The sequence below is a fragment of the Macaca mulatta genome, chromosome 16 (genome assembly GCF_049350105.2).
Source record: "Macaca mulatta isolate MMU2019108-1 chromosome 16, T2T-MMU8v2.0, whole genome shotgun sequence".
Classification (NCBI taxonomy): Eukaryota; Metazoa; Chordata; class Mammalia; order Primates; family Cercopithecidae; genus Macaca; species Macaca mulatta.
Window position 1 is genome coordinate 63,688,903 of NC_133421.1, and position 20,744 is coordinate 63,709,646.

General features: G+C 45.6%; 1 protein-coding gene and 1 long non-coding RNA gene across 7 annotated transcripts in view; both read right to left on the minus strand.

Moving 5' to 3' along the window:
* FBXL20 (F-box and leucine rich repeat protein 20) overlaps positions 1-20,744 on the minus strand; it is a 168,795-nt gene that overhangs the window by 118,429 nt on the left and 29,622 nt on the right. The gene's annotated exons all lie outside the window — the stretch shown is intronic.
* Positions 1,468-6,286, minus strand: LOC144335666 (uncharacterized). The gene is made up of 2 exons (XR_013406715.1): positions 5,902-6,286; positions 1,468-3,139 (listed from the first exon to the last, which is right to left on the minus strand). It is a non-coding gene; the product is annotated as an uncharacterized LOC144335666 (long non-coding RNA).

The window sequence follows — 20,744 nt, forward strand, 5'->3', positions numbered from 1 at the left end:
TGCCTTTGATTCAGTTAAGATAATAAAAGAAACATTTATTGTCGTTCATATTTACCTCTGAAATTAACTTCTGCTCTTCTTTTTCTTCAAGTTACCATCTGGTACCATATCGTTTCAGCTTGAGGGACTTCCTTTAGTAAGGCAAGCCTGCTAAAAAATTCTCTCAGTATTTGCTTATCTGGAAACGTTTTTATTTTGCCTCAACTTTTGAACAAAGTATTAGTTCAGGTTTTCCAGAGAAACAGAAACAATCACATATATATAAACTCTTCTCATATATATATGCATATATATATATATGAAGAGATTTATTATAAGAACTGGCTCACAAAAAGCTTATAGTGTAATCCAGTCAGAGTCCAAAGGCCTACGAATCAGAGGTGGAGGTGAGGCAGTATTACCAGCGTCCAAATGCCAGAACAGTGGCTCTGATGTCCCAGGAAAAGAGAAAAAGAATGTCTCAGCTCAAGGAGAGGCAGTATTTTCCCTTCCTCCACCTTTTTGTTTTTATTCAGGCCCTCAGCTGATTGGATGATGCTGGCCCACACTGGTGAGGGCTGATCTTTCTTTACTCAATCTACTGATTTAAATACTAACCTCTTCCAGAAACACCCTCACAGACACACCCAGAAATAATGTTTTACTAGCTATCCAGGCATCCCTTAGCCTTCTCAAGATGGCATATAAGGCCGGGAGCAGTGGCTCACGCTGTAATCCTAGCACTTTGGGAGGCTGAGGCGGATGGATCACTTGAAGTTAGTAGTTTGAGACTGTCAGGCCTCTGAGCCTAAGCTAAGCCATCATATCCCCAGTGACCTGCACGTATACATCCAGATGCCTGAAGCAACTGAAGATCCACAGAAGTGAAAATAGCTTAACTGATGACATTTCACCATTGATATTTGTTTCTACCCCACCCTAACTGATCAATGTTCTTTATAATCTCCCCCACCCTTAAGAAGTTTCTTTGTAATTCTCCCCACCCTTGAGAATGTACTTTGTGAGATCCACCCCCTACCCCCAAAACCTTGCTTTCAACTCCACCACCTATCCCAAAATCTGTAAGAACTCATGATAATCCCAGCACCTTTGCTGACTCCTTTTTTGGATTCAGCCCACCTGCAGGTGAAATAAACAGCCATGTTGCTCACACAAAGCCCGTTTGGTGATCTCTTCACGTGGACATGTGAAACATTTGGTGCCGAAGACCGCCGAAGACCCGGGTCAGGCGGACTCCGGGAGACCAGTCCGCTGTCCTCATCCTCACTCGGTGAAGAGATCCACCTACGACCTAGGGTCCTCAGACCAACCAGTCCAAGGAACATCTCACCCATTTTAAATCGGGTAAGCGGCCTCTCTTTACTCTCTTCTCCAACCTCTCTCATTATCCCTCAACCTCTTTCTCTCTCCTTTCCATCTTGGTGCCACCCTTCAATCTCTCCCTTCTCTTAATTTCAATTCCTTTCATTTTCTGGTAGAGACAAAGGAGACACGTTTTATCCATGGACCCAAAACTCCGGTGCCAGTCATGGACTCGGGAAGGCAGCCTTACCTTGGTGTTTAATCATTACGGGGATGCCTCTCTTGATTATTCACCCACGTTCCACTGGTGTCTCATCTCCACGGGGACGCCTGCCTTGATCATTCACCCATGTTCCCTTGGTGGCAAGTCAATTGTGGGGATGCCTGCTTTGGCTGCTCACCCACGTTGCAATCCAGGACTGCTCCCCACCCCCTTCTCCGTGTTTCTACCCTTCTCTTTAAACTTGCCTCCTTCACTACGGGCAACCTTCCACCCTCCATTCCTCCTTCTTCTCCCTTAGCCTGTGTTCTCAAGAACTTAAAACCTCTTCAGCTCTCGCCTGACCTAAAATGTAAGCATCTTATTTTCTTCTGCAATACTGCTTGGCCCCAGTACAAACTCGATGGTAGTTCCAAGTGGCCAGAGAATGGCACTTTTGATTTGTCTATTCTACAAGATCTAGATAATTTTTGTTGAAAAATGGGCAAATGGTCTGAAGTGCCTGACATCCAGGCATTTTTTTACACATTGGTCCCTCCCTAGTCTCTGCTCCCAGTGAGACTCATCCCAAATCTTTCTTCTTTCTCTCCTGTCTGTTCCTTCAGTCTCCACCCCAAGCTCTGAGTCCTTTGAATCCTTCTTTTCTACGGACTCATCTCACCTTTCCCCTTCTTCCCAGGCTGCTCCTCGCCAGGTCAAGCCAGGTCCCAATTCTTCCTTAGCCTCTGCTCCCCCACTCTATAATCCTTCTATCATCTCCCCTCCTCACACCTGGTCTGGCTTACAGTTTCGTTCTGCGACTAGCCCTCCCCTGCCTGCCCAATAATTTCCTCTTAGAGAGGTGGCTGGAGCTGAAGGCATAGTCAGGGTACATGTGCCTTTTTCTCTAACAGACCTCTCCCAAATCAGCCAGCGTTTAGGCTCTTTCTCATCAGACCCCACTAAATATATACAGGAATTCCGATATCTAACTCTGTCCTACAATTTAATCTGGAGTGACTTAAATGTCATCCTAACTTCTACCCTCTCCCCAGATGAACGGGAAAGTTTTTTCTCTAGCCCAATCTCATGCCGATAACCGCCAGCTTCATGAGCCAGACCTCCAGAAAAGCATTAGAGCAGTTCCCCAGGAAGATCCCCAATGGAACTATCAGGCAGATTCCCCAGGTATAGCTAGGCGAGATTACATGGTTTCCTGCCTAGTTGAAGCGCTTAAAAAGGCAGCTTACAAAGCTGTTAATTATGACAAACTTAAAGAAACTACTCAAGGTAAAGAACCCAGCCCAGTTCATGGCCCGCTTAGCAGCAATCTTTAGACGCTTTACCACCCTAGACCCAGAGGGGCCAGAAGGCCATCTTATTCTCAACATGCATTTTATTATCCAATCCCCTCCGGGCATTAGAAAAAGCTCCAAAAATTCGATTCCAGCTCTCAAACCCCACAACAAAAATTCGATTCCAGCTCTCAAACCCCACAACACAACTTAATTAACTTCACCTTCAAGGTGTACAATAATAAACAGCCACGTTGCTCACACAAAGCCTGTTTGGTGATCTCTTCACACGGACATGTGAAACAGAGACCAGCCTGGCCAACATGGCGAAACCCTGTCTCTTCTAAAAATACAAAGATTATCCGGGCGTGGTGGCGTACGCCTGTAATCCCAGCTACTCGGAGGCTGAGGTAGGAGAATCACTTTAACCAGGGAGGCAGAGGTTGCAGTGAGCCAAGATCATGCCACTGCACTCCAGCCTGGGCAACAGAGTGAGACTCCGTCTCCAAAAAAAAAAAAAAAAAAAACCTAAAAAACAAAAAAAAACCCACCTCTCAGTAGTAACAATATCAACACTATCAAGAGAATGAAAAGACAACCTACACATTAGGAGAAAATACTTGCAAATATCTATCTAAGGAGTTAATACTCAAAGTATATAAAGAAATCCTACAAACTGAAAAACAAAAAAAAATCCAACTAAAAAATGGGCAAAAGGCTTGAATATTCAGACATTTCTCCCAAGAAAATACACAAGGGACCAATAAGCACGTGAAAAGATGCTCAACATCACTAATCATTACAAAAATGCAAATCAAAACCACAAGATACCACTTCATAATCATTAGGAAGGCCATTTTCTAAAACAAAAAATCTGGCAAGGCGCAGGGGCTCACGCCTATAATCCCACCACACCACTTTGGGAGGCTGCTGAGGCGGACTGATTGCCTGAGCTCAGGAGTTTGAAACCAGCCTGGCCAACCCCATCTCTACAAAAAAAAATATAAAATATTAGCATGGTGGCACGCATTTGTACCTGTAGTCCCAGCTACTTGGGAAACTGAGGCAGGAAAATGGCTTGAGTCCAAGAGGTGGAGGTTGCAGTGAGCCAAGATTATGCAACTTCACTCCAGCCTGAGCCTGGGTGACACAGCAAGATCCTGTCTCAAAAACAAACAACAGAGGGGGGCCTGTAATCCCAGTACTTTGGGAGGCCAAGATCATGAGGTCAGGAGTTCAAGACCAGCCTGACCAACACGGTGAAACTCTGTCTTTACTAAAAATACAAAAATTAGCTAGGCGTGGTGGCACACACTTGTAATCTCAGCTAATCCCAGCTACTCGGGAAGCAGAGGCAGGAGAATTGCTTGAACCCGGGAGGCAGAGGCTGCAGTGAGCCCAGACCAGGCAACTGCACTCCGGCAAGAGTGAGACTCCATCTTGGGAAAAAAAAAAACAGAAAGTAACAAGTGTTGGTGAGAATGTTTCATAATAATGTGAATGTACTTAATGTCACTGAACTCTACACTTAAAATTGCTTTACATGGTACATCTTATGTGTATATATATATATATATTTTTTTGAGATGGAGTCTCGCTCTGTCGCCCAGGCTGTAGTGCAGTGGCGCGATCTCTGCTCACTGCAAGCTCCGCCTCCTGGGTTTACGCCATTCTCCTGCCTCAGCCTCCCAAGTAGCTGGGACTACAGGTGCCCACCACCTCGCCCAGCTAGTTTTTTGTATTTTTTAGTAGAGATGGGGTTTCACCGTCTTAGCCAGGATGGTCTCGATCTCCTGACCTCGTGATCCGCCCGTCTTAGCCTCCCAAAGTGCTGGGATTACAGGCCTGAGCCACCGCGCCCGGCCACTTATGTACATTTTATAATAAAAATGATTTAAAAACAGATTTCACACTGTTGTCAATTTTAAATTTTCAATATTTGATGTGGTTCTGTGACAGATTTTACTGAGTCAGTTTGGTTACGGTAGTAACAGTGTTTCCCAGAAGTCTTTTCTCTACATGGTTTGGGTTACGAGCGGGACAAAAATGGAACAAGATTTGGAAAGCAGAGTGAGGCACTGATGAATACCCTTTGATGACTTTCATGATCTTTTCACACTTAGAGACAGATTCACAGATGTCTGTCAGAATCCACTTTGTCCTCTGCTCTATGTCTGGCTTTCTTCCCAAACACTGCCCTTGCTGACCAACAATGGCCCCAAACCACTGTTGGCTAAGCATCAGAGACAGCTATTCAGATAACAGCTTCCCATATACCACCTCAAGAACTCCCTGTTCAGAGGCCAATTCACATCCCCAAAACAATGCCTAGAAATCTCCTTAGATACACCAGTTGTTACCGACGGTCGTATTTTTGCCAGTTATTCTACATGTATTAATACATGATGTCGGTCATATTTTTCCCAGATTCTAATAGCAATTTCCCCCATTGTTCCAGCCTCCACCAACAGGCTTCTTGCCACCCGTTCGGCCTCTGCCTGCTATCTGATCCTAAAGCCAGTGTCACATTCTAGGTTTGTATTATTGCACTGTATTTCTGAGTACAAATTTCTGTATTAAGCAAGGTTCAGTCAGGACAGCAAAGTCACCTGAGTGTTAGGGAATAGGAAGGAGCTACAAGAATTAGACCATAATGAAATCACGGGAAGATCTAGAGAGGTGAAGGTCTAGAAGAAGGAGTTAGAGGATCAGAGAAGAGCCATCAATCAATCTGATAAGCCAAGCAGAATGAGCTGCCAAGTTGATGCTGTGAATGGAGTTTGTGAAGTCTATGGGATGCCATTTCGCTGTTAGCTGAATAGCATAAATTAACTGTGATAAAGTAACATGAGAGATATGCAGAAGAAAGAACTGCACAATTTGCAAAGAACTGAGAATATGGAGAGCCTAGAATCTGCTGGATTGGAAAATAAAACCTCCTTATCTTCTGTCTCTGGAGCCCATGAGATTCTCAAAATAAATGCTTTTGGCCAGGTGGGGTGGCTCATGCCTGTATTCCCAGCACTTTGGGAAGCCAAGGCAAACGGATCACTAAGGCAGAAGATCGAGACCATCCTGGCTAACACTGTGAAACCCCGTCTCTACTAAAAATACAAAAAATTAGCTGGGTGTGGTGGGCAAGCGCCTGTAGTCCCAGCTACTCAAGAGGCTGAGGCAAGAGAATAAATAGCTTGAACCCCGGAGCGGGAGGCTGCAGTGAGCCGAGATCGTGCCACTGCACTCCAGCCTGAGTGACAGAGCGAGACTCTGTCTCAAAAAAAAAAAAAAAAAACTTTCTTGGCCAGGCACAGTGGGGCTCATACCTGTAATCCCAGCACTTTAGAAGGCTGAGGTAAGAGGACTGCTTGAGCCCAGGAGTTCGAGACCAGCCTGGGCAAGATAGCAAGGCTCCATTTCTATTATTTAAAAAGAATAAATTTTTGTAAATGCTTTTGGATTTTAGAGCATTAAAAAAAAAAAAAAAAAAATGCCCTGGCCAGGCGCGGTGGCTGATGCCTGTAATCCCAGCACTTTGGGAGGCTGAGGCAGGCAGATCACAAGGTCAAGAGATCGAGACCATCATGGCTAACACGGTGAAACCTTGTCTCTACTAAAATACAAAAAAAAAAAAAAAAAAAATAGGCGGGCGTGGTGGCAGGTGCCTGTAGTCCCAGCTACTCAGGAGGCTGAGGCAGGAGAATGGTGTGAACCCGGGAGGCGGAGCTTGCAGTAAGCCAAGATCGCACCACTGCATTCTAGCCTGGGCGTCAGAGCAAGACTCTGTCTTAAAAAAAAAAAAAAAAAAAAAAAAAGTCGGCCGGGCGCGGTGGCTCACGCCCGTAATCCCGGCACTTTGGGAGGCCGAGATGGGTGGATCACGAGGTCAGGAGATCGAGACCATCCTGGCTAACACGGTGAAACCCCGTCTCTACTAAAAAATGCAAAAAACTGGCTGGGCGCAGTGGCGGGCGCCTGTAGTCCTAGCTACTCGGGAGGCTGAGGCAGGAGAATGGTGTAAACCCGGGAGGCGGAGCTTGCAGTGAGCTGAGATCCGGCCACTGCACTCCAGCCTGGGCGACAGAGCGAGACGCCGTCTCAAAAAAAAAAAAAAAATGCTTTCTTGGCCAGGCACAGTGGCTCATGCCTGTAATCCCAGCACTTTAGAAGGACTGCTTGAGCCCAGGAGTTCGAGACCAGCCTCAGCAAGATGGCAAGACCCCTTCTCTATTACTTAGAAAGAATAAATTTTTTAAAATGCTTTTGGATTTTGGAGCATTAAAAAAAAACGCCCTGGCCAGGTGTGGTGGCTGATGCCTGTAATCCCAGCACTTGGGGAGGCCAAGGCGGGCAGATGATGAGGTCAGGAGATCGAGACGATCCTGGCTAACCTGGTGAAACCCTGTCTCTACTAAAAATACAAAAAAAAAAAAATTTTGCCTGCCGTGGTGGCGGGTGCCAGTAGTCCCAGCTACTCAGGGAGGCTGAGGCAGGAGAATGAGTTGGGCATGGTAGTGCACATCTGTATTTCCAGATACTCAGGAAGCAGAGATGCGAGAATCGCTTGAACTTGAGAGGCAGAGGTTGTAGTGAGCTGAGATCGCACCTCTGTACTCCAGCCTGGGCAACAGAGTGAGACAATATCAAAAAAAAAAAAAAAAAAAAATGGCTGGACGTGGTGGCTCAGGCCTGTAATCCCAGCACTTTGGGAGGCCGAGGCAACCAGATCACCTGAGGTCAGGAGTTCGAGACCAGCCTGGCCAACATGGTGAAACCTGATCTCTACTAAAAATATAAAAATTAGCCAGGCATGGTGGCATGTGCCTCTAGTCCCAGCTACTCAGGAGGCTGAAGCACAAGAATCGCTGGAACTCAGGAGGCAGAGGTTGTGGTAAGCCAAAATTGAGTCACCGCAGGGTGACAGAGCGAGACTCTGTCTCCCCCCGCCAAAGAAAAGACACAACAACAATGCAAAATGAAGCGACCTCTGGGCCCCCAACTCTCTATGGGAAGGAAGTCCACTGAGAAAGCTACTCAGCTTCATATGGCATTTCTTATGTAAAAGAAGAGGCCTCTCAGAAGGCAGAGTGATGTCTCTGTTCAAATGGTTCCAGAGTGTGTATAAGACACCTCTGCTCCATATCCTGGGAAGATCTGAACCGACTTCGCCCCACCTCTTGTTTATCCTTCATCTTTCCAGGGTGGTCTCTTCCTGGGTATGTGGTAATGCCCACCCTGGGAACCTGAATCATGACTTAATGGTAAAAACTCATTGGGAATGTTTAAAAAGGGAGGGAGGGATGACAAAGCCAAGAGCCACAAAGAACAATGGATTAGGGAACTATTCCTAGGAAGCAAAACTAGGTCCCAAACAAGGAGCATTTCCTACTCCTGGAATAGATGACCCTAACAGGTGCCCAGCTGGAACCCAGAATTGATAGGAACCAACCACTGCTATATGCTTCTCCATCTTCTCTTTTTGGGGGGAAATTCTATTGCCATTATAGCCCTGTGCCTCTACTGTATGTTTGGTGTGTGGGGTAGATAACTTTTCTTTTTACATTATAGATCTCTGTATCAACAGGTACTGCATCTGAGGAGCCTTATTCACCTCTGATTTTGAAGCTGATAACAGAACACAGGTCTTTAATTTCTTTTTGGGTAAGATTCGAGGTTTTGGGAGGGAATATTTTGCTTGTGGTAAGAATATAAATCACTGGAGCCAGAAGGCCAACTGTGATATTTGCCAACTATACCTTAATAAAGCTGGGGAAGAAATTAAGTTATGCCTCACCAGGTATTGTTCTAATTTGTGAGCTTGGTAATATGATCCCAATATTCACCACAGGAGAAAACTGGTGATGGGGGAGACTATGACAAGAAGTCACACTGTGCTTTCAGTCTACTTTGGAACTGAAATGAACACAATTATCAGATTACAGCTTGGAAACACTGTTTTAGCAAAACAAATTCATTTCTTCCAATAATAAAAGAAATAAGTAAAAAACTCAAGTTCCATTATTTTACCAATTACTCTAGTGAACTTTGCTTTTTCTTTTTTTTTTCTTTTTTGGAGATGGAGTTTCCCTCTTATTGCCCAGGCTAGAATGCAATGGCGCGATCTCAGCTCACTGTAAACTCTGCCTCCCGGTTCAAGCGATTCTCCTGCCTCAGCCTCTCGAGTAGCTGGGATTACAAGCATGTGCCACCACACCCGGCTAATTTTGTATTTTTAGTAGAGACAGGGTTTCTCCACGTTGGTCAGGTTGGTCTCGAACTCCCAATCTCAGGTGATCCACCTGCCTCGGCCTCCGAAAGTGCTGGGATTAACAGGCGTGAGCCACCGCACCCAGGCTTTTTTTTTTTTTTTCCTGAGACAGAGTCTCACTCTGTCAACCAGGCTGGAGTGCAGTGGTGTGACCTCGGCTCACTGCAATCCTCATCTCGGGTTCAAGTGGTTCTCCTGTCTCAGCCTCCCGAACAGCTGGGATTACAGGCATGCGCCACCACACCCAGCTAATTTTTTTGTGTTTTTAGTAGAAATGGGGTTTCAACATGTTGGCCAGACTGGTCACGCTCCTGACCTCAAGTGATCTGCCCACCTCGGCCTCCCAAAGTACTGGGATTACAGGTGTGAGCCACCGCACATGGCCTAGTAAGCTTTTCTTAATGAAACATTTATTATAACCAAAACCAATATTACATGTCCTTTGCATTCCTTTCCTACATTTTATTTATTTTATTCATTCATTCATTCATTCATTCATTCATTCATTCATTCGAGACAGAGTTTCACTCCTGCTGCCCAGGCTGGAGTGCAATGGTGTGATCTCAGCTCACCACAACCTCTGCCTCCTGGGTTCAAGTGATTCTCCTGCCTCACCCTCCCGAGCTACTAGGGAGGCTGGGATTACAGGCATGCGCCACCATACCCAGCTAATTTTTTTTGTATTTTTAGTAGAGACGGGATTTCTCCATGTTGGTCAGGCTGGTCTCGAACTCCCGACCTCAGGTGATCCACCCACCTCGGCCTCCCAAAGTGCTGGGATTACGGGTATGAGCCACTGCCCTCCGCCAAATTTTTTTTTTTTTTTTTTTTTTTTTTTGAGACGGAGTCTCGCTTTGTCGCCCAGGCTGGAGTGCAGTGGCCGGATCTCAGCTCACTGCAAGCTCCGCCTCCCGGGTTTACGCCATTCTCCTGCCTCAGCCTCCCGAGTAGCTGGGACTACAGGCGCCCACCACCTCGCCCGGCTAGTTTTTTGTATTTTTAGTAGAGACGGGGTTTCACCATATTAGCCAGGATGGTCTCGATCTCCTGACCCCGTGATCCGCCCGTCTCGGCCTCCCAAAGTGCTGGGATTACAGGCTTGAGCCACCGCGCCCGGCCCAAATTTTTATTTTTAAATTTGTTGTAGAGGCCGGGCACGGTGGCTCACGCCTGTAATCCCAGCACTTTGGGAGGCCGAGGCAGGCGGATCACAAAGTCAGGAGATCGAGACCATCCTGGCGAACATGGTGAAACCTGTCTCTACTAAAAATACAAAAAATTAGCCGGGCAAGGTGGCGGGTGCCTGTAGTCCCAGCTACTGGGGAGGCTGAGGCAGGAGAATGGCATGAACCCAGGAGGCGGAGCCTGCAGTGAGCCGAGATCGTGCCACTGCACTCCAGCCTGGGCGACAGAGCGAGACTCCGTCTCAAAAAAAAAAAATTTGTTGTAGAGACAGGGTCTCCTTGTGTTGCCCAGGCTGGTCTCAAACTCCTAGCCTCAAGTGATCCTCCTGCTTCAGTCTCCCAAAGTGCTGAGATTACAGATGTGAGCCACGGCACCTAGCCTCCTTTTGCATTCTTTACAAATATATGAGTGTTTATAAATTAAGCTACATGTCTATACAAACATAAATAATGAGCTTATACCTTACAAGGTGGCTTACACCTATAATCCCAGCACTTTGGGAGGCCAAGGTAGGTGGGAGGATTGCCAGGAATTCCAGACCAACCTGGACAACATGGTGAGTCCCCTCCTCCAGAAAAAATTTTAAAAACTAGCTGGGCATGGTGACACATGCCAATAGTCCCAGCTACTTGGGAGGACGAAGTGAGAGGACTGCTTAAGCCCAGAAGTTCAAGGCTACAATGAGCTGTGATCTGGCCACTGTACTCCAGCCTGGGTGACAGAGCAAGACTTTATCTAAAAAAAATAAAAATAAAAAGTAAGTAATGAACCTCAATGAATCATACCTCTTTTTTTTTTTTTTTTTTTTTTTTTTGAGACAAAGTCTCACTTGGTCACCCAGGCTGGAATGCAGTGACGCAATCTTGGCTCACTGCAACTTCTGCCTCCTGGGTTCAAGCAATTTTCATGCCTCAGCCTCCCAAGTAGCTGGGATTACAGGTATGCGCCACCACGCTTGACTAGTTTTTGTATTTTTAGTACAGATGGGGTTTCACCATGTTGGCTAGGCTGGTCTCGAACTCCTGACCTCAAGTGATCCACCCACCTCAGCCTCCCAAGAGTGCTGGGATTACAAGGTGTGAGCCACTGCACCTGGGTCCCAATGAATCATATCTCTTTGTGGCAATGCCCCTTTGCAATGCAATTTTGTTGCTTCTCCCTTCAAAAAATGGGGTCTATTTTCCCACCCCTTGAATCTAGGCTGACATAATGACTTGATTTGACCAAAAGAATGTGGAGGGGCTGGCCACAGTGGCTCATGCCTGTAATCCTAACACTCTGTGAGGCCAAGGAGAGTGGATTGCTTGAGGTCAAGAGTTTGAGACCTGGGCAACATGGCAAAACCTTCTCACAACAACAACAAAAATTATCTGGTGTGGTGGTGCACACCTGTAGTCTTATCTACTCAGGAGACTGAGGCGGGAGGATCGCTTGAGCCAGGGAAGGTGGAGGTTACAGTGAGCCAAGGTCGTGCCACTGCACCCCAGCCTGGGAGACAGAACAAGACCCTGTCTCAAAAAAGAAAAATAAAAAAAGAATGTGACAGGAATAACACTGTGTGATTTCCCAAGCTAGGACTTAAGAGACAATAAAGCTTTACCCTCTTGACTCCTGCTGCCATCTAAGGAAGCCCACACTAAACTGAAATGATGAGAGATCATGTGGAGAACAAGAACAGGCTGACAGCAACACCAAAAGGTCTCAGAGTATAAGTGAGGCCATCTTAGACACTTAAGCCCCAGTCAAGACACCAAATGACTGCGGTCTTATGAGCGACCTATTGGGGAAATGGCAGAACTGTCAGGCTACATAATGAATTGTTTTAAGCCACAAAGTTACAGGGTGGTTGTTAAACAGCAAATACTACAAAACAGGTTCTCAGTTGAAAAAGTTTATGACTCGCGATCTAAATTTCCTAGATTAAGAAATTCAAAAAAAAGAAATTTCATAGATTAAGCAAAATTTGTAACATACAAAGGTAGCCCAATACAGGTCAAATCTTTTGGTGGTAGGAAAATGTTAGTGAGAGATTAAGAATCAATTTTCATAAAAAAAAATCCAGAGTTAAAGCTGCAGAAGATTTTTTAAACGTGTATTTTTCCTGTAAGTAATTTTTACCGATTTTGCCATTCCTTCACTCAACCAACACCAGATGTTTTTTTCAGTTGGCCAGTTTTCTTGCCAGAATCTAAAAGGAAAAACATTTTCGTATGGCCAAATAAACCTAAAACAAAGTAAGTTTATAATTCCTCCACCCAACATCTTGTCCCTAGTAGAAATATAATTGCTTTTTAGAAGCAAACTAGTGCCAGTGCATTGCCGTCTCATGACTAAGTTTCTCCTAAGAAAGAAATCACTAGATTAAAACACTAGGGAAGGAATACATTTAGCAAACAGACACATTACTTAATAGGTCAAACTTTCTGCTTTGGACACCTTGTAACATCTGACTCAATATTCTGAGCTTTCTTTTATAATGACTTCTGTTTCATTTACTTAACCAAAACCTATGTCCACTACCAATTCACTGCTCTCAGTCCAAAATAGAGCATCTACACACTTTTAATTTTTTCTATTCAGTATTTTTAATTTATTTTGACATTTACCATCCTCAGCAACAGTCTCGGACCTGGAGGACTCCATGAACTCTGAAGAACTAAATATGACTGAATCTCATGTTGAACTGGTGCTGCTTAATCCTGGCAATCTTCCATGCCCTACTGAAAACTTCTTTTGAAGTTATGAAGCGAAAGGAAAGAAACTAAAATTCAAAGTGACAATATTATTTCATGTCCACCTCTCCTCCTCTTTCCTTCATTTCCCTTAGTTTCACTTCATCTGTAACACAGGAAAGAACTAAGAGGTGGATACTGAAAGACAACAATGGAATTTTTAATTTTTTACTATTTTTTTTTTTTTAGAGATGGGGTCTCGCTATGTCTGGAGTGGACTGGCTATTCACAGGAGCGATCATAGGACACCCTCGAGCAATCCTCCAGCCTCAGTCTCTAAGGTAGCTGAAATTACAGGCACATGCCACTGCACCTGGCTGTACTCAGTGTAATTTTCTCACAGTCTTTGTTTAAATCAAGAGTCAGTGTGAATATTTAGTATTTAGATACTACTCAGTATCAGGACAAGCAGACAATAGGACTACGGACTCTTTCTCACCCTACATATTAATGGCTATCACATTTTTTTCTACTTCCTATACTCTTTTCCCTCAACTGCTCCAAAATCTGTCACGTCTGAATATTTTCCATATGCTCAAATGCATCAGATACTGTTTTTCTCTGGTGCTAAACATTCCCAGAACCCTTTCTTCTCCTACACTCTAAGACATTCCCTATACTGGCTACACAACTGTCATCTTGGGCTCTCCAGCAGCTCTTCTCTTTTACTGCACTGTTTCCAGTACCCCATATTGTCTCACTTGCTTTTTAAGGGAACATCTCACAGTAATTTATGAAAAAACGGCTCATGGGAACTCAGTTTTTTTTTTAAGTCTCTTGCATGTCTAAAATATGTATTTACCCTAGACTCACATTTGACTGATAATTTTGCTTGCAATAAAATTATAAGATGGAAATCCTTTCCACTGAAGATATCTGAAGATATTGCTTGATGCATTTCTGGCCTCCTAGGTTTCTGCTGTGATATATAACGCCATTCTAATTTTGGGTCCTTTGAATGTAACCTCTAATTACTTTTGGAAGCTTTTAGTATATTCTCTTTATCCTCAGTTTATCAAAATGTCATGATCAAGCCTCTTGGTCTGAGGTTATTATTCTATCAGTCCTTTTTTTTCCCCCCCCAGATAGAGTCTTGCTCTGTCACCCAGGCTGGAGTGCAGTGGTACGATCTCGACTCACTGTAAGCTCCGCCCCCGGGTTCACGCCATTCTCCTGCCTCAGCCTCCCGAGTAGTTGGAACTACAGGCGCCCACTACCAAGCCCGGCTAATTTTTTGTATTTTTTAGTAGACACAGGGTTTCGTCGTGTTAGCCAGGATGGTCTCAATCTCCTGACCTCGTGATCTGCCTGCCTCAGCCTCCCAAAGTGTTGGGATTACAGGTATGAGTCATTGCGTCTGGTCTATCAGTCCTTTCAACCTGGAAGTTTATATATATATATATTTTTTTTTTTTTTTTTTTTGAGGCGGAGTCTCGCTCTGTCGCCCAGGCTGGAGTGCAGTGGCGCGATCTCGGCTCACTGCAAGCTCCGCCTCCCGGGTTCCCGCCATTCTCCTGCCTCAGCCTCCCGGGTAGCTGGGACTACAGGCGCCGCCACCACGCCCGGCTAATTTTTTTTGTATTTTTAGTGGAGACGGGGTTTCATTGTGTTAGCCAGGATGGTCTCGATCTCCTGACCTCGTGATCCGCCCGTCTCGGCCTCCCAAAGTGCTGGGATTACAGGCTTGAGCCACCGCGCCCGGCGGAAGTTTATATTTTTTAATCTGGTAAATATTTGTTTATCTGTCCTCTCATTCTAGAATTCCTATTAGTCAAACATTGGACCTCCTGGTTTATCTCTCTTTTTTTTTTTTTGGAGACAGTGTCTCACTCTGTTGCCTAAGCTGGAGTGCAGTAGCATGATCTCAGCTCACTGCAACCTCCAACTCCTGGATTCAAGTGATTCTCCTGCCTCAGCCTCCCCAGTAGCTGGGATTACAGGCGCCCACCACCACACCCAGCTAATTTTTATATTTTTGGTAGAGACAGGGTTTCACCATGTTGGCCAGGCTCATCTGGAACTCCTGGCCTCAAGTGATCTACCCACCTCAGCCTCTCAAAGTGCTAGGATTACAGGCATAAGCCACTGCACCCAGTGAATCTTTGTTAAATAATTTTTCCCCTATATCCAAATTGCTTTAACTTTACTTCCAAGTTTTTACTAATTCTTTTTGGGGGGCAGAGAATTTTTAATTTTTTTAAATTTTTTAATTTTCAATAAGTTTCTATTTATTGAAAGATTTTATACATAGATTTTTTTTTTTTTTTTTTTTTTTTTTTTGAGAGTCTGGCTCCATCAGCGAGGCTGCAAGGCTGGAGTACACTGGCACAATCTCAGCTGACCCCAATTTCAGCCTCCCAGGTTCAAGCGATTCTCCTGCCTCAGGCTCCGGAATAGCTGGAACTACAGGCGCGTTCCACCACACTCAGCTAATATTTTTTTTCTTTTCTTTTGTATTTTTGGTAGAGAAGGGGTTTCACTATGTTGGCCAGGCTGATCTCAAACTCCTGGCCTCCAGTGGTCCACTGGACTCAGCCTCTCAAAGTGCTGTGATTACAGGTGTGAGCCACCACGCCCAGCCTGTGAAAGATTTTTTTTTTTGAGACAGAGTCTTGCTCAGTTGCCCAGGCTGGAGTGCAGTGGCGCGACCTCGGCTCACTGCAAGCTCCGCCTCCCGGGTTCCCGCTATTCTCCTGCCTCAGCCTCCCAAGTAGCTGGGACTACAGGCGCCCGCTGCCACGCCCGTCTGATTTTTTGCATTTTTAGTAGAGACGGGGTTTCATCATGTTAGCCAGGATGGTCTCGATCTCCTGACCTCGTGATCCACCTGCCTCGGCCTCCCAAAGTGCTGGGATTACAGGCGTGAGCCACCGCACCCAGCCCTGTGAAAGATTTTTAAGAATAGTATCCTAGGCCAAGCACAGTGGCTCACTCCTATAATCTCAACACTTTCGGAGGCCAAGGTAGGAGAATCACTTGAGGCCAGGAGTTCAAGACCAGCCTGGGCAACACAGCAAGAATTTATCTCTATAAAATAATACAGTAAAATTACACAGGCACAGTGGTGCACCCCTGTAGTCCTAGCTACTCAGGAGGCTAAGGCGGGAGGATCACCTGAGCCAGAAGCTCAAGGCTGCAGTGAACTATGATCACACCACTGCACTCCAGCCTGGGCAAAAAAGCAAGACCTTGTCTCAAAAAAAAATTAAAATTTTTTAAGAATGAAAAAGAAAGACATTTCACCACTACCTGATTTTAATCTCAAGCCTCATCTCTGTTTCTTAAGAGACCTTTTCCGGCTGGGCGCAGTGGCTCACGCCTGTAATCCCAGCACTTTGGGAGGCCAAGGCGGGCGGATTACAAGGTCAGGAGATCGAGACCATCCTGGCTAACACAGTGAGACCCCGTCTGTACTAAAAATACAAAAAATTTGCCAGGCATAGTGGCAGGCACCTGTAGTCCCAGCTACTTCGGAGGCTGAAGCAGGAGAATGGCATGAACCTGGGAGGCGGAGCTTGCAGTGAGCCGAGATAGTGCCACTGCACTCCAGCCTGGGTGAAAGAGTGAGACTCCGTATCAAAAAAAAAAAAAAAAAGAGACCTTTTCCTACCAAGTCCTAAGTCTCTTTCCTAGCAAGTCCTGAGTTTTGTTGAGTATACTTTTTGTTGTTGGTGAGTATACCTGCTTCTCACTGACAAGCCTCTCTGAAAACAACTAAGGGTGTAGTTTCCTCCACTTAGCTAAATCACCTAACACCCTTCTATCTTTTTTGTTTGTTTTTTGTTTTATTGAGACGGTGTCTTGCTCAGTGGCCCAGGCTAGGGTGCAGTGGCGCGATCTCACCTAACCGCAACCTGTGCCTCCTGGGTTCAAGCGATTCTCCTGCCTCAGCCTCCCGAGTAGCTGGGACTACAGGGGCAGGCCACCACGACCGGCCAGTTTTTTGTATTTTTAGTGGAGACGGGGTTTCACCGTGTTAGTCAGGATGGTCTGGATCTCCTGACCTGGTGATCTGCCCACTTCGGCCTCCCAAAGTGCTAGGATTACAGGAGTGAGCTACCCCACCCGAACCCATTTTTTTAATCTTCTAAAAAATACCTCAAGTTTCTCATGTATTGTGGTTTCCTCTTTCACTCATTGTTGTCCCTGTGATCTCATGTTTCTTTTGTTCCCTTATTATCATTTTAATGCTATTTGAAGAAAGAAAGGAAAGAGGTATACTGGATCGAACCTCCATGTTTAACCAAAAGTACCATGCAATAGTTTTAGAATTATTGGATAAAATTCATAAAGTACAGTATATTTACCAACCTTGTGGAGATTGCAAAGCTCATTAGAATAAATAATGCCTCAAACAACAGAATCAGAATTCAATGATTTCTTTTTTTTTCTTCTTTTTGAGACAGAGTCTCTGTCACCCAGGCTGGAGTGCAGTGCTGTGATCTTGGCTCACTGCAAATTCCACCTCCTGGGTTCAAGCAATTCTCCTGCCTCAGCCTCCCGAGTAGCTGGGATTACAGGCACACACTACCAGTCCCGGGTAAATTTTGTATTTTAATAGAGACAGGGTTTCACCATGTTGGTCAGGCTGGTCTCCAACTCCTGACCTCGTGATGTGCCGGCCTCGGCCTCTCAAAATGCTAGGATTATAGGCGTGAGCCACCACGCCTGGCCGAATTCAATGATTTCAAAAGGATAGTATTAAGAAAAAAATTGAACAGAGATAAATCTTAAAATCTCCAATTTAAATTAAACAATTACCAGTTACATGAACACAAAACAAGAAACCTCGTTTTACAAAAAACTTGGACAGTTTTGAGAAAGAAAACTGACTAAATATCTCTATAGAATGGACCCCAGGATAGCGAGACATGCTTTAAAGCTAAGACTTCAGAAAAATGACTGAAGGCCAGGCGCTATGGCTCACGCCTGTAATTCCAATAGTTTGGGAGGCCGACGTACCAGATCACTTGAGGTCAGGAGTTGGAGACCAGCCTGGCCAACATGGTGAAACCCTGTCTCTACCAAAAATACAAAACAGTAGCTGGGCATGGTGGTGTGCACCTGTAGTCCCAGCTACTTGGGAGGCTGAAGCGGGAGAACCACTTGAGCCTGGGAAGCGGAGGTTGCAGTGAGCTAAGACTGTGCCACTGCACTCCACCCTGGGCGACAGAGTGAGACTGTGAGAAGAAGGGGGATGGGGACAGGGAGGGGGAAGATTGAGGTTATGAAAGAGATTCAAACTCTGGAATCAAAGAACACTATAGTTGTTTCCTAGACTATCTGAAGAACTGTCATTTAGAATAAAGTAATTCTATTTTATTGCAGATAATCAACGTAGAAGAAATGGAGCCAATGTGTATTAAGATAGACTTGAGGCCAGGCGCAATGGCTCATGCCTGAAATCCCAGCATTTTGGGAGGCTGAGGTGGGAGGGATGCTTGAGCACAGTAGGTCAAGGCTGCAGTAAGCTGAGATCAGGCCACTGCACTCCAGCCTGGTCAACAGGGCAACTGTCTCAGAAAAGGAAAAATAAATAAATACGGCTTTAACAGATTTGTAAAGCAGTGAGCTCTCTCCATTTCTAGTCAGTTTTCTCAATACCAAGAACGTCATAGGCTGGATGCTTTAATTAGGAGCTTGAAATAGATAACCTTAAGGTCTTTACCAATAGAGGAACCAAGAGAAATAAAGACATGTAATTTACATAAGGACTACAGTTACTAAGACAGGTTTACATTTACTGCTATTCTTCTTAAACATAAAAAGAATTATCAAAATTAAAATCAGATTGAGAAAAAAGCAGGCTAGTATATCACTATTGTATATATGAATAAATAAGCATTTAACCTAGAACGAAGGCTTGATAACTCTGCTCTTCAGCAGTAACTGTTCAATTCTATTTCCAAACCAATGGTGATCCAAGGCAAAATGAAAAAAATTAGGACAATTTTTTTTGTTGTTGACACAGAGTCTTGCTCTGTTGCCCAGGCTGGAGCGCAGTGGTGCGATCTCAGCTTGCTGCAACCTCCGCCTCCCGAGTTTAAGCAATTCTCCTGCCCCAGCCTCCTAAGTAGCTGGGATTACAGGCACCCGCCACCACACCTGGCTAATTTTTGTATTTTTAGTAGAGACGGGGTTTCACCACGTTGGCCAGGCTGGTCTCCAACTCCTAATCTCATTAACTCAACACCCCGGCGGATCTTCCGGCGGACGGATCTCGCCAAAGTGCTGAGATGACAGCTGTGAGCCACTGCGCCAGCCTCACAATTTTTTATATATATATATATATGTTATTATTATTATTATTATTATTTTGAGACGGAGTCTTGCTCTGTCGCCCAGGCTGGAGTGCAGTGGCACGATCTCAGCTCACTACAAGCTCCGCTTCTCGGGTTCACGCCATTCTCCTGCTTTAGCCTCCCGAGTAGCTGGGACTACAGACGCCCGCCACCACGACCAGCTAAATTTTTTTGTATTTTTTAGTAGAGACGGAGTTTCACCGTGTTAGGCAGGATGGTCTCGATCTCCTGACCTCGTGATCCACCCGCCTCGGCCCCCAAAGTGCAGGGATTACAGGCGTGAGTCACTGCGCCCAGCCACAATTATATTTTTCATAAATCTAAAGGCATTCCATTTTCTTTTTTTGAGACGGAGTCTCGCTCTGTTGCCCAGGCTGGAGTGCAGTGGCGCAATCTCAGCTCACTGCAACCTCTGCCTCCCGGGTTCCAGCAATTCTCCTGCCTCAGCCTCCCGAGTAGCTAGGACTACAGGCGCGCAGCACCATGCCTGGCTAATTTTTGTATTTTTCAGTACAGACAGGGTTTCACCATATTGGCCAGGCTGGTTTCGAACTCCTGACCCCATGATCCGCCCGCCTCAGCCTCCCAAAGTGCTGGGATTACAGGTGTGAGTCACCGCACCCAGCCAGCATTCCATTTTTAAATGTTGGGATTATATCTTTCATATTTGGTATAAATTGGTCTGTATTTTATGTGTTTCTTTCTTTTTTTTTTTTTTTGAGACGGAGTCTCCCTCAGTCTCCCAGGCTGAAGTGCGGTGGCGCCATCTAGGCTCACTGCAAGCTCCGCCTCCCGGGTTCACGCCATTCTGCCTCAGCCTCCCAAGTAGCTGGGACTACAGGCGCCCGCCGCCCCGCCCGTCTGATTTTTTGCATTTTCAGTAGAGATGGGGTTTCACCGTGTTAGCCAGGATGGTCTCGATCTCCTGACCTCGTGATCCGCCCGCCTCGGCCTCCCAAAGTGCTGGGATTACAGGCATGAGCCACCGTGCCTGGCCTTTTTTTTCTTTTTTTGAGATGGAGTCTCACTCTGTCGCCCAGGTTGGAGTGCAGTGGAGCAATCTCAGCTCACTGCAACCTCTGCCTCCCAGGTTCAAGCAATTCTCCTGCCTCAGTCTCCCAAGTAGCTGGGATTACAGGCATGTATTTTTCGTAGAGACAGGGTTTCACCATGCTGGCCAGGCTGGTCTCAAACTCCTGACCTCGTGATCCACCCGCCTTGGCCTCCCAAAATGCTGGGATTAGAGGCGTTAGACACCGTGTCTGGCTATGTGTTTATTTTCTTAGAGACAGAATCTTGCTCTATTGCCCAGGCTGTAGTGGTATAATTTCTCACTACAGGCTGGGCTCAAGCGATCTTCCGGCCTCAGCCTCCCCTGTACCTAGGACCACAGGTGTGTCCCACCACACCCCGCTACTTTTTAAATTTTTCTATAGAGACAGGCTCTCGCCATGTTGCCCAGAT